Below are 14,785 nucleotides of genomic sequence, written 5' to 3'. Positions count from 1 at the left end.
TTTATTTAATTACAGCAATATCACTTTGTCCGATTGGAATTGATCTAGATCGGCCTTACATCCCGTTTAACCTATCGTTTGTTAATCTAAACTGATCTAATATGCATCTTAAACGATGAGTTATGTTTTATCAGCCGTTTTATGTCAATCTTGATCGTGCATAGTGTGCAGTTAAGGCATATTTTATCTTGAATAGATCTGTTGTCTAACGAAAACCGTTCCATGGACCGTTATCATGGCCTATGTGATTCTGCCTCACACCCCACATGTTAGCACTGTGGAGTGGGGATCGTTATTTGGTAGATTTGTTTCGGATAGGGCATGACCTTAACTATGCGCTATGCCTGAATCGACTGTTTTAGCCGATATCGAGTACTTTCACATATGCAGTTCACGTTATAAGACCGTTGAAGTAAAGATAGGTTAAAAGATGTGTTAGTCCCATGATCTTATTATTGTATTATGGCCTGCATGACTCTGCCTCATGCCCCACTGATATTAGTAATGAGTTAGAGTCGTCAAATCTATTGTTGTTTCTACGGCCTACATGATTCTGCCTCATGCCCCACTGGTCATAGCGATAGACGAGATCTAATATGTTCACTAGATTTATCTTTATTAGAGGGTTAAATAATGATGAGCCGCTTATTCTATATAAAAGGAATTCGGTTACTTGCAGTCATTGGCTTAGCATAAATTAATTATTGTTGACATCCTTTTGCTATTGACTAATGTTTGTCTAAATAACGAGATTTATCCTGAGCGACAACCAATTTACCTTCCATAATTCCATGAGCTTTAATTAATTTATTCTTATGAGTATGCTGAAATCGACTATCTTCCATATCGGCTCTCAGAGCCGCACATTCGGGACTATCTGGCAACACCGGCACGTTCCGCCTTAAATTACGGATTAACTTTCTCTCCTTGTCAATTGCAGGGTCAAATTGACTGGCACGTCTCGGAAGGAGTACGTAGGATCGACCACCCCTGCGTTGAAGCTAAGCGGATCTACAACTCCATCGAGCAGACCCTTCTGGCTTGCTCGTATACCCTCGGCACAGAACGAAATTTTTGTGCCGACACCTATATACTGTTGTCCTACCCACTTTGTTTGTGCTTTAAAATTTGTAATTACTAGCTGCTGATATGGTCTGTTCACGGATGGGAGATGGCTGAAATCATTCAGATAAGTGTCAACTTGCTATTTTCTATTTTTTGATGAACTGCTTGCTGTCTATTGAGTATTTATAAGCTATCCATCCTTGTTTTAGGAACTAGGAATAAGTTGTCTATTGATTACTGAGCCTAAGCCAGTAAGCCACTAAGGTATGTCTACTGCACTCTCTTTTATATACTGTATTCATCTACTCTATGCTTCTATTTAACTAATTTACTCAGTATTTCTACTATATATATATATGTTGTGCGCTAAATTGGCAAAACGCCTTGAAACGCCTAGGCTGGCCTAGGCTAGCCTAGGCGCTAGGCTAGGGGTTAGCGCCTAGAAAGCGCCTAGCACCTTCTTAAACTTTGCTTATTTGTATTGCCTTGTGTGATTAATTAGCATTGGTAATATTATCTACAAGGAGCACGAGCAAGTTGGCCTTCTAGTCTTCATCTGCTCTTCTGCTGTCATTGCTTGATTGGTATGCTTTCCTTTTCTTATGAACTTTGTCTCAGTATTTGGCTTAGAATTGCAGGTTGTGTGTGATCTGTGATGTAATGATTTGGTTTCTTAAAACTGAACTAAATTTCCCCTATAGTTCTTGTTGATGGCTTGTGGTGAGACGATTTTTTAGCATCAAGTGTGGTGAAATTGATTTAATTTGGACAATTGTTTGGCATGATCTTTATTTTTTTGTTGAACAAACTAATCTGGTCTGAATGATATTTTTTCTTTTGGGAGTACTAAGAACAGATGTGAGGTTAGATATTTTTTCTTTGTATATTTCACTATTTTGACACTGCATTTTGTAAGAGATGCGTCATGGATAAAACATGGATGGATTAGCCTAGGTACATTATAAACTTATGACCATATACTAGAGTCTGCAAGCATAGGGTGTTTGGTTTGATATCTTGATAATCATATGTAGGCAAACCCTTGTGTATAGACAAGGAGTGGATATGTTTTTAGAGTTTGCCTTTAGTAATTCAGCAAAAGGAAATCAGATTTTGTGTCCCTCCAAGGCATGCAAGAACTCTTGTTAGAGGGTCCATAGTATTGTACTTGAGCACTTGATATATGAGGGACTTACGGATGGATATATAACATGGGTAAATCATGGTGAACCTAGTTCTAGTTTTTTCACAGATAGCAGCCAACATGAAAGGGTAAAAGTAGGGACCCAAATGAAGAGGATGATATTTCTAGTTTACTTCAAGACATAGCAGGGGGTTTAGATGTTCAGGGGGACTTAGAAGTAAACAACACGAAGCAGCACGATGAGGATATGGAAGCTTTTTACAAAATGGTAGAAGATGCTGGCAAGGAACTATATCCAGGTTGCAAGTACTCGAAGCTACATTTCATTGTAAGATTACTCTATATCAAATTTGTTGGGCGATGGAGTAACAAAAGTGTAACACCTTTGGTGTTATGAACCTGCTTAGCACCTAGGTTAAGGCCTCGGAGAATGTAGCCGAATGAGTTTTTGAATTTTAATAAGTTAAAACACACAGGCAACGAAAAACAATTTCTGTAAACAAAAAAACAAAATATAACGTATGTATAGTGCTTATGTAAAAATGATGAGTAGATAGTGTAGATAAGAATACAACTTTAATTTTGGGAAGTGAATATTGTTAACTAGGATTTTGGGAGCTCAAAAATCGAATCCAAAATTTAAACTAGAACTTTCTGTTGAATCAACAAGAAATTGAACTTAGGTTACGAACGTCATTTTTGGTGAATTATATTGAGCAAAATAGTTAAAAGGTGCTTAAATATTTTGCTCCTATGGGTTAGTATGTAGTATGGGCTATTGAGTAAAATATTCATTGGTTGAAATTAATAAGGTTTAGACATATTAAAAATTGCAACAAAAGTGCTAATGGTTGTTAGTTCTAACCGAACCTTGCCCTCTTCTAAGTCTGAAAATGATAGTAGACAATGTCGTTTTGACACTCAAATTCTAACCAAATTGTTTAAACACTAACTTCATGTTCTCGTACTGTTGGTTGCCTCTAAGTGAGTACTTGAGCATGGCTTAGGTGGTAGTGGTGTTGGGTGTCATGATACCCTCACAAAAATTGCCTAAACCTCGTTAAAACATGTCAAAGTCATGTTGTTGGTGCTTTGTTCGTGAAGGAGCATGCGAAGAAAGATGTTTGTCCAAATTGTGATACTTCAAGATGGAAATCAGAAAATAGTAGTCCTAGTGGAAAACATGTGCATAGGGTTCCTAGGAAAGTTTTGCGTTACTTTCCTATAAAGAAAAGGCTACAATGGTATTTTATGTGCTCAAAAATAGCAAGTGACACAAGGTAGCATGATGAAGGACGCACACAAGATGGTTTGCTGAGGCATCCTGCTGATGCTCCTTTCTGGAAAGATTTTAACTCTAAGCATCTAGTATTTTCCTCAGAGAGTCGAAATCTTAGACTAGTTGTAGCTAGCGATGGCTTTAATCCTTTTAGGACCATGAAATCAACTTATAGCATTTGGCCTCTTATTCTGATCCCATACAACCTTCCACCTTGGAAGTGTATGAAGCAATAAAATTTCATCCTATCCTTGTTGATCCCTGGACCTAAGGCACCTTGTGGTGATATGGATGTCTTTCTTGAGCCACTGGTGGATGATATGGTAGAAATGTTTGCTCATGGTGTAAGAACATATGATGCTTCTAAGCGTGAACCCTTCCAACTGCATGCTGCCATAGTTTGCACCATATCTGGTTTTCTAGGTCTAGGTTATTTGGTGGCATGCGTCACTTCTAGCAAAGTTGCTTGTCCTGAATGCCACTTAGATACATGTTCTTTCCAATTGAAAAAGGGAGGCAAGTGTGTCCACATGGGCCATCATAGATTCTTAGATGTCGAACACAAATTTCGGTTTGATGCAGATTCATTTGATGGTACCATAGAACTTAGGTCAGCACCTAGACCTCTTAGTGGAGAGGAAATATTAGAGTTGACGGCCAATATATGCACCACAACCTTCGGAAAGGACCCAGTAACTAAGAAGCCAGCCAAGCGTCAGTGCAATCCAACTACAGAGGAGCCATCCAAGCAAAAACGTAAGAAAGTTAATGAGCCACCAACTATTTGGAAAAGAAAATCCATTTGTTTTAAGTTGCAATATTGGAAAGACCTACTTCTATGGCATAATTTTGATGTTATGCACATAGAAAAGAACGTGTGTCAGAATATTATTGACACACTTTTGGACACCGATGGAAAAATCCAAGGATAACTTAAATGTTTGCTTGGACATCTAGAAACTTGGCATTAGAAGTGATCTTCATCCTGTTAGTGTAGAAGATAACTTCTATTTACCTGTAGCACAGTTTACAATGAGTCCTGATGATAGGGAAGCATTTGCCAAGTATTGAAGGATGTGAAGTTTCCAAATTGTTATGCATCTGATATGCGTCGTAATGTGCAAGTTAAGGAGAAGAAGATAATTGGATTAAAGAGCCATGACAACCACATATTGTTGAAGCACTTACTTCCCATCGCTGTTTGGAATATATTGCTAGAAAGAGTAAGTGCAGCATTAATTCATGTGAGAAATTTCTTCAAGATCTACTCACCCACTATTAGTATCAGTGATATGCAAAAACTAGAGGCTAAAATAGCTAAGACACTAAGTGTCCTTGAGACTATATTTTTGCCATCTTTTTTTGATATCATGGTACATTTGATTGTGCATGTGCCTGTTCAAGCAAGACTTGTTGGTCTTGTACACTATTGTAGCATTTGGGCAGTAGAGAGGTACCAAACTATTTTCAATTGCTATTGAACATATTTGTAGTTAGATTCCACGCTAAAACTGTTACTTCATAGGTATTTGATGAAGTTGAAGGGTTCTGTTCGTACTAGAAGACATCCAGAGGGATCAATTTGTGAGGCCTACAAATTTGATGAGAGTCTTACTTTCTGCTCCAAATTTTTGAAAGGCTATGAGACTAGACAAGTAGGAAATGGTGAAAGTATGGACTGTGAAATTTGTACTACACCATTCTTTCAAAGCACAGGGCAAGCTTTGAGTGGCAAGTGCACTGTATCCTTAGAATGCAAGACTTGGGTTCAAGCACATAGATATGTATTGTTCAACTATGATAAGATAGAACCATACTTGAAGTAAGCAATCCACATAACTTGACACATATTGCATTTCTCGTGTTCTTATCTATACATTTCTCAATGGGCACCACACCTTTGCAGCAAACATATGGAGTACCTTTCCTCGATTGGTCGCCACAATCAGCGACAAATGACTCGTATCCATCATGAAACGTTTCATGATTGGTTTAGAAAGCATGTAAGTAAAGGCGTGATTAACATGTTCTGTTCAGATCTAATACACTTAAATTAACTAGACATAATGTGATGTTTATAGGTGGAAGGGTTAGTTGAAAGTGGTGTAGAAGTACCGGAAGAGATACACATTTTGGCAAATGAACCTTTCATGATTGCAACAACATACAATAGCTATGCAATTAATGGATTTAAATTTCATACGTCCTCCTATGATGAGGGTAGACCAGTTCAAGGCAGTGGAGTAGCTTTGGTTGCCCGGACCTCTTGCTTTGAAAATGGAAACAATGTGGACCCAGTTATGAGAAACAAGATATACTATGGCATCATCAAAGAAATCATTGAGTTAAACTATCGCAACAAAGGAAACGTAGTTTTGTTTAAATGTGATTGGGTGGTCAATCGCATTCAAGATAAATGGGTAAAAAAGATCAATTTGGGGTTACAAGTGTTAATTTAAAGCATTTATTCAATACCGGAGAAAATATGTTAGATGAACCTTTTATCATGGCATCACAAGTTGTACAGGTTTACTATGTTAAGGAAGGTCATGAATCAGATTGGCATGTTGTTGCCCGGTCAAAACCACATGATCTTTATGATATGGCGGTTGATAATGAAATACATAACCCAATGCCTGATTTGGATACAAATGTTTATCTCAATGGTCTTTTTGGAGATGTTGTACATGTAAGGACTGATATAGATGGGGTCATTGTTGCTGAAAGAAAGAGGAAGTAAGTCTCACGCCATCAATTGTTGCTGGTGCTATGTAGATTTTTCTTTGACATAATTGCTTTGTTGGTCTGAACTAATTGTTGATTGCTTACATACTTGCACTACTATTTCATGAGAATCCTGTACTAATTCATTTTTGTTTTTTTTCAGGATAAATAATGTCAAAAGCAGGGGCTATATAGGTTGAAGAATTTCTAGAAAAACAATGAGGCTGTGGTCCTATATATGATTAACGTAATTATGTGTACTCCCTTGATCTGCCATATGTATTTGTGTTCCTTCTGATCTTCTATATACACTGAGGTGCTGATTCAGTAAGTTTGGTAGCCACTCAAGCTATAACTACTTTATATAGAGATAGTATCAGGTTGTTGCAGCTGTTGTTACTCCATTGAATTCTTACTTCCTTCCTTTGCTGCCCAATAACAAAGCAAGAGTTAATGATACAAAGCACATTTCACTGATATTTTGCCTTTTCTCATGTTAGGTACTTAAGCTATGTGGTGTTGCAAGTATTTTGGATTGGCAACCTTTTGAGGTTTGATCAGAGAGCTGTTACATGTTCTCTGGAGTGGAAGCAACCATATGTGCACTCAGTTGGTGTTCAAGTATTTTGGAGTGGCAACAAGTGTCCGAGAATTGCTGGAGGAAGACATTAATTGCAGTTCTGTTCTTTTGTTTGCACCTACTATCGTGTAGGCCAAAGACATATGGAAGTGTTGAATGCCACTTTTGTGCCCAAGTCATGATCTATTGATCTCTTAGCTTTAGCCATAACTAGTTGGTACAAGACTTGTAGTATATGTCTATATATGTCTGCTAGTGACTAATCTATATCTTGGGCCTGTATATGTATGGCTCTATGTACTATGATCATCACTTGACCTGCTATATATATATACTATGATCATCACTTGACCGCCAATCCAGTTGGTGTATGTATGGAAGATCTAATATATTACTTCTATAAAATCATGTGAATTTGCTTAATGTGATGCCTTCTATATGAACAAAAGTGGATTTGTCAAATTATTCAAATTGTATTTGTATCTATATCTGTGGTAAGTTTTGCCGACAGTTTAGTTGCTGGACAAGGCATGATTTACAAAATACCTTGGAAATAGTTTCGCCAACACACAAACTGTCGTGAAAGGTTTTAACTGTCGGCGTAGTTCCTAATTGTCGGCAAAGGGTTAACTGTCAGCGTAGGTGCACCATTTCGCTACACAAAATGTGTCAAGGATTCTTTAACTGTCGGCAAAAGTTTCACCGACGGCTTCTAACGCGACTGTTTCTAAACTGACGTCAAAACTTTCCATGGAGGTTATCTGTCGGCAAAGGTGCCCTTTGCCTACAGTAAAAAGTGTTGGCAAAAGTATGCCATGTTATAGTGTAATTTCCTTGCACATTGCTGAAAGCCTCTGATTTGCTTGTAGACATTCTAAGCATGAAGAATTGAAGGATTTCTTTTTATCGATTGGGATACTTTAGGTCGGTTGCAAGTAAGTTTAGGATGATTTATTCTGATTATGATGCAGAATTTATCATGTGAGTATGCAAGTTCAAATGGCTCTTTCCTACACTGTACAAATCATATTGTATATCTATCATCTATTGATCCACCAAATTCTTTGTGCAACCAGGTGTTGTCGCTCAACAGAGTATGTGCTACACCATTTTGTGACATGTGCATGACTATGCTTCACAAGCTCAGCATGGACAATGATTCCTGCACATGTCAAGTCTGTTAGATCATGAAAGATGTCAGATGGACTTAATAAAAAAAATCTTGTTGTACTAACAATGAACAAACCTGTTCCTAGGCCTGCTATCTGTAAATTAGACAGGCTATTCTACCTTAAACTATCGTTCCTTAGCTACAAGTGGAATCATGTAGTACTATGAAGAACCTAGATGCTTGTTTATCTGAGGGCTCAAAGACCAGTTGAACCTACCCGGACAAATGTAATATATACTAGATGTCCTCTAATGGTTCTTCGTACTTACGATTCACGTGTCCATGTCCTCTAATGATTCTTTAGCTACACGTGGTTTCCAGATTATTAACTACAATACTGTTTGTGGATTCAGTCTCCACCGCTCCAGGACCCAACTGTTATGAACAACGTATAGGAATATGATGTAAAGAATCATGCCACAGAAGAGATACACGATTTAACATGGAAAACCCCTCCGATGTGAAGGGGAAAAACCACAGAAGAGACACACGATTTACAAGAGAATTAAGTCTCCACGAAACCCTAGCAAGGGTGTATATACCGTACCCTACGCTCCGGCCCAAGCCTCCGACGACGGGCCTCCGCTTTGCTCCGTCAGAAGCCCGGCCTATATCCTGGAGTGAATTTGGAACAACTCCAACACCAACACGATTAGCTGACTGATGCGGCGCGCCCCTTCCACTAGTTTAGAGGGTGTTTAGTTGGGTGAATTTTGGATTTTGGGCTACTGTAGCACTTTCGTTTTTATTTGACAATTAGTGTTCAATCATGTTTTAATTAGGCTCAAAACGTTCGTCTCGCGATTTCTAACCAAACTGTGCAATTAGTTTTTTTTCGCCTATATTTAATGCTCCATACATATATCGCAAGATTCGATGTGATGAATACTGTAGCATTTTTTTTTGATTTTGGCCAAACAACTAAACACGGGCTTACATATACAAAGTACTAGACGGGGACTTCCCTGGAGTCGACGTACTTTATTATAGTATAATAGCCAATCAATTCGGCGTGGCCGCATCCAACTGTACCGCCGACAGGTGCAGGCAGGCTTTCGATTTTTCCCTCACCTTTTCAAATTGTAAGACCAAACTACCCTACAAATTGAAACGAAAGGAGTATCTATGGCTTTAACAAAAATTTAAAACAATGCACATCTACAATTTTTATGCCTCTAACATGTTGGATAGCTGGGGACATGGAACATTTGTGTCAAGCTTTCTTTATAAAAAGGGGAATGTACATTTTCTATTGATGTGTTAGTTTTTTATCGCTAATACTCTAGCGTGGACGTCCGTCCGGCGACCCGTTCCCGTCTCCTTGTACGCTCTCTCCTCTATCTACTCCATCTACGCTGCGACAGCCGACAGAAAACCCCAACTCCTTGCTTCGCTCGTCACGGTTCACCGCGCCGTCCGCCCGCCGACAGAAAACCCCCATCCCATGTTGAGCCGCGCCACACGTCTGCCGCCGTGCTGTGCTCCATCCCCGCCGCACTCGCTCCGCCTCGTCGCGCCGTGCTTGGTCCCCACCCCTAAGCGTCGTGCCCCGTCCCTCGTCGGGTCGAGGTGCTACCGTCGCCGCCGTTCCCCACCATGAGGCCGTTGCCGCTGTCGGTGTCGACGCCGCCTCGACGCTCAACCTCAGTTCACGACATCACGAGATCCGGAGTGGCCAGACCCGGAGCGGGCTTCTCCGTCTGCACCTCGCGCTCCCATCCTTCCTCGAATGTTGCAAGCGCATATTACAAGCGTATGTGTCAAGTGTTTCAGAGGTATGTTATAAGTGTTTTGTATGGATGTTGCAAAAGTAAATTGGGATGTTGCATATGTGCAATAGTTGTACACGTATGTTGCAAACGTCTGTTTCCAATCTTTCATCTGTTTTTTGAGACATATGTTGCAATTGTATTTATCTAGATGTTGCATATGTTTCACATATATGTTGTAAGTATTTTATCTGGATGTTGCATATGTTTTGCAATGGTTTTCAAGTGTCTTTCAGGTATTTTTGTGAGTGTTTAATACGCATGTTTCAAGTATTTCATCTGTCACGTATGTTTCAAATGTTGCATATGGATGTTTTAAAATTAGATTGGGTGTTTTTGCACATGTTGCAACCTGCTATAGCTGCTGGGGGCACGAGGGATCGTGCAGGGCACATACGCCGCGCGGGGTCGGGCGGGGGCACAGACGTCGCGTGGGGTTAGGTCAGGCGCAGATGGCACGTGGGGTTAGGCGGTACGCAAAGTGCAGGCACGACAGATGGGGCCATTGCAGGCGTCTGGATGGGTCCTAGCTTCTGGACGTCCAGACACTGGCCACACCCCTTTTTATGGTGTCGAAACAGATCTTTTTGATACGTGAAACGTGATTCATTGGTAAGGGGGTGTTTGGTTTCTACAGGGACGTCTAAAATTTCTATCACATCGAATGTTTGGACACATGCATGGAGTATTAAATATAGACTAATTACGAAACTAATTGCATAACTTGCGACTAATTTGCGAGACGAATCTTTTAAGCCTAATTAGTCCATGATTTGACAACGTGGTGCTACAGTAAACATATGCTAATGATAGATTAATTAGGCTTAAAAAATTCGTCTTGGAAATTAGCTGTGGTAGAACCTCCTAAATTATAGGGCCCACATGCACCTGTCACTGTCCAATGACCTCTGACGACTATGCATATGTTCCCGATAACTTAAGAAGACTGTCGGGTGTCCTCGGGGAACCCCAAATCATCCACGATTTTCAAGCAGGATCACATTACAGAGTCATTGCAGTATTACAATATTTATTCAAATATATATATCAGAGTAAAAACAGCAAAAGACTTACAATAACATAGTTTACAAACCATTTATTTCAAACCATACAACTAAGTTCGGTTAATATTACAAAACGTAGTAGTGGAGTGGTATTATAACATATTACAGATCACACAAAAAGTTGCCCTGCCCAAGGGCCACGCATTTACTTCTCATCGTCAGATCGAACAATAGTCATGCAGCACGATCCAAAACAGATCTGCTCATGAGGCTCACCTGCAACAAGGATCAACGAACCCTGAGTACAAAAGTACTCAACAAGACTTAACTGAAATAAGAACTGATAAACTTAGGAATGCAGGCTCAGGGGTTCAAGGTATGGCTTTAGCAATAATCAAAGTTCTTTTGCGTAAAAGATTTTTAATAACATTCTATACATCAACATTTAAAACTTCATAAGATCATATACAAAGTGGACACGATCCACATTGAGATCGTGAAACTTCATATCCAACACTTTCTCAAACCAGCCTCAAGTTCCAGTTATTAATACTACGATGATGAACAGTGAGTTGAGTTTCCATAACCGAGGAGCAACGACGATTCAAACCGATTAAATCCAGCTGGGGATTCCAGACCACACGACATATGCAGGTCCCCGACCTACATATACCAACCTACCCTCAGGTCCTCTAAAACAAGAACGGGTCCGCGCCACCCGAGAATACAATACTCCACTAATCCAGCCCATTGCCACGTGGATACACGCTATTCCCGCCATCTCTCCACTCCTAGTACGCGAGTAGCCATTCTTGTACTAGAATCGCCAAGTTAAGGCTTACCGGAGTATGTAGTTAGTACTACAAAGTCTCACCTCATACAATTCAACAACGGTACGGACCTTAATCGACACAGGCGGAAAGAAGCCGCTCACAAGACCTCCATGTCTTGTGGCTCTCACACACTGAGTCCGCCCGGTCTAGATTTATTACTTCCTATGCTCACATCTCATGATAACATAAGTAACCAAAGATCCATTTAAAACTCTCAGGTGATAGGTAATCACCCGGCTAAGCAGGACTAAGCCTAACTAGTCATTTACGAATTAAAACTGGTAACAAGGTAGATATGGAAAAACAAGGTTGGTAATGCACCAATTAGGTTTTTACTTAACTCTTAATCACTTAATGCAGTAAAGAAGAGCAAAAGCAAAATCAATTTGTAAAACACAAGGTAGGTTTAAATGCATTCGGGGCTTGCCTTCGTTGACGGAAAAGTCCGGTTCCTGCGACGTTCCACAAGTATTCGATCCGACCTCAACAGACGGATTAACCTCCTCCGCAACTTGATTAACTACCACGTGTTCACCTTCGTTCACTACATATAGTAACAATGCCATGTTTAACATGATACGGAATACGAAACATGATGCTTAATGATGGATGCAAAAGTTAACAACGGGAATACAACTTTCCTTCGTGGTACAGTTATAAATCAAGCTAACTAAATCTTTTTCGTAACACATACATCAATTGTCAAGGATCATTATCAACTAATGACCCAAGGTCATCACACAATCCAAAATTCAATTAAAACCTAAATCATTACAGGTTACTATTTGCTTTTATGAATTAATTAATTAATTAAGAATTATGAAATAAATCAACTTATTCTAATTGAGCTCAAAATTTTAGTGAAGGTTCATCACATGATAAGTAAGTGGCAAAACAATTTTCATAATTTTTTGGATAATTAATTAAGCCTAGAAAAATCATAGCAATCCATTTATTAATAAATTGAGCAATTTTTATCACATTCAAAAAGTGCTGAAAAATAACATTTCATATTTTTCCTAAATAATATTTATCACAGAGAGGTCACACAAAAATTTTCATAATTTTTGGAGCTCTAAATAAATCTACACAAAAATAACAAATTATAGCACTATTTAATCATTTCTGAAAAAGGAAAAATTCATTTTCAAATCGCCCGCTCACACAAACAACTCAGAAAGAACTAGGAGCTCACACAAACAACTTGGGAAGAACTAGGAGCTCACCTAAACAACTCGGAAAGAACCAGGAGCTCACACAAACAACTCGGAAAGAACCAGGAGCTCACACAAACAACTCGGAAAGAACTAGGAGCTCACCCCGAACGCACTGGAGCATAAAGCTGGATCGGAAGAACAACGGATGAGTGGTTTGACGTGCACAGGAAGCACCAGTAGCTCACGCCGAGCTCAATAGAGCAAAGAACGAGGCTGGAGAAGCAGCGGTAAAGCAGGTCGACGATCCGAGCAACCACGGCGGAGCAAAACGTCGACGGTGGCGGTGCTCCGGCGACTGCGGTGGACAAAACTATCAAGCAACAAGGTATTAAGCACCACGGCATCAAGGCGAAGCTGGAGGTACACTGAGCAAGAGCAACGGCTCACCGGAGAGCGCTGGCCACGACGGTGCAAGCACGACGGTGAGGTTGCCGGCTGCGAGGAAGAAAGACGCGCACAGCGGGTTCCCGATGGAATCAGGCACCAAGACTCGGTTGGCTAGGTGCGCAAGGTGTAGGCGGAGCTGGAACAAGCTTTGCCGAAACGGTGGAGGCACTACGGCGACGGCAAACGCACGACGGAGCAGCGGCGATGGCGACTGGAAAACAGAGGAGAGTGGCGAAAAACGGCGACGGTGAAGTCCTTATAGAGCGGCTCAGAAGCAAGGAGAAGCCACGCAGGAGCCTTTCCCGTGCCAGCGCGAAGCCAAGGGCAGCCACCGTCGCTTTTGGAAGCAGAAGGAAGACCGTGGACAGTGAGTTGGCTTCTGCGGTTACTGTTCATCAAAATTACCAAACTGTCATTCGATTTAAAAATCCAAATTTATGTAACAACTCAAAAATCTCCAAAAATAAAAGTCGCTCCAAATTTAAAGTTCTACAACTTTGCTTTTATAACCACCCCCTAATTCAGTCTACATTTTGAAATGCAAATTTGAATACAACTTTGCCTTTTCAAATTACTTCAAATTTTTCATAACAACTTTGAAATCTCCAAAAACAAACTTTGTACAACTCAACAAGCTCTACACTTTTGCTTTTAGGCTCAACCCCAAAATATACTTAGATTTTGAAATGGGTTTTCACGGTAGAATTTAAATACTGAAAATCAGAGTTTTCGAAAATTCAATTCAATACAAAGAATTTTAACTCAATTCAAGCCATACAAGTCAACACATGTAACATAAAGGTAAACTTGTTTTAGTGTATGCATATCAAAATTTTTACTAACACATAAATGATGTGCTATGCATATGATGACATGTTATGTTTTAGTATTTAAACACCCGAGGTGTTACATTAGCCTCCATCTATGTAATTGGTTTTGTAATTAATCTATATTTAATGCTCCTTATTAGTATCTAAATATTCGATGTGACATGAATTTTAGGAGCTACTAAAGAACCAAACACCCCCTAAGTATCACTTGTCATAACATGTGTGACATAAATGTTAGCCAATTGTGTCTTGAAACGAAAATAGTACACACGATCTTTTTTTTTTCGACGGAGCGACAATAATGAAACTATACTGCTACTACTTTGCTATTGGCTTTTCCCAACGCTCTTTCCCGGCGAGCTACCATCAACCTCACCAAGGATCCCGTTATCCTCGTAGCTTCCAAGATTCCTGGCATCAGCACCTTGCACCACGTCTCAGCAGCTGAAGCCTTGCTAACCCCATCCTCGATGCCATCCATGTGCCGGCCAAACTCACAGCGCATGGCCTCCACGTCACAGTTGAGAGCGTACTCTGCCAGGCTCTCCCTCGGGTGCGTCTGGCTGAGGGCGTCGAGCGCGGCGTCCAGCAGGATGTGGCTCACGGACGCCAGCCCTCTGAGAGCGCCGAGGAACGACGTCGCGGTGGTCTTGCTCACCGTCCTGCCGTGGGCGGCGTCGGCTGCGTCCACGAAGATCTTCACGTACGCTCGGAGAGTAGTGTGGATTGTGTCCGCGGAGATGAGATGGAGATGGAGATTTCGTTTGGCGCGCCAAGGTTCA

The sequence above is a fragment of the Miscanthus floridulus genome, chromosome 4, assembly GCF_019320115.1.
Source record: "Miscanthus floridulus cultivar M001 chromosome 4, ASM1932011v1, whole genome shotgun sequence".
NCBI classification, from domain to species: domain Eukaryota; kingdom Viridiplantae; phylum Streptophyta; class Magnoliopsida; order Poales; family Poaceae; genus Miscanthus; species Miscanthus floridulus.
The sequence above is the reverse complement of the archived record's forward strand: the minus strand, read 5'-3'. Positions refer to the sequence as shown.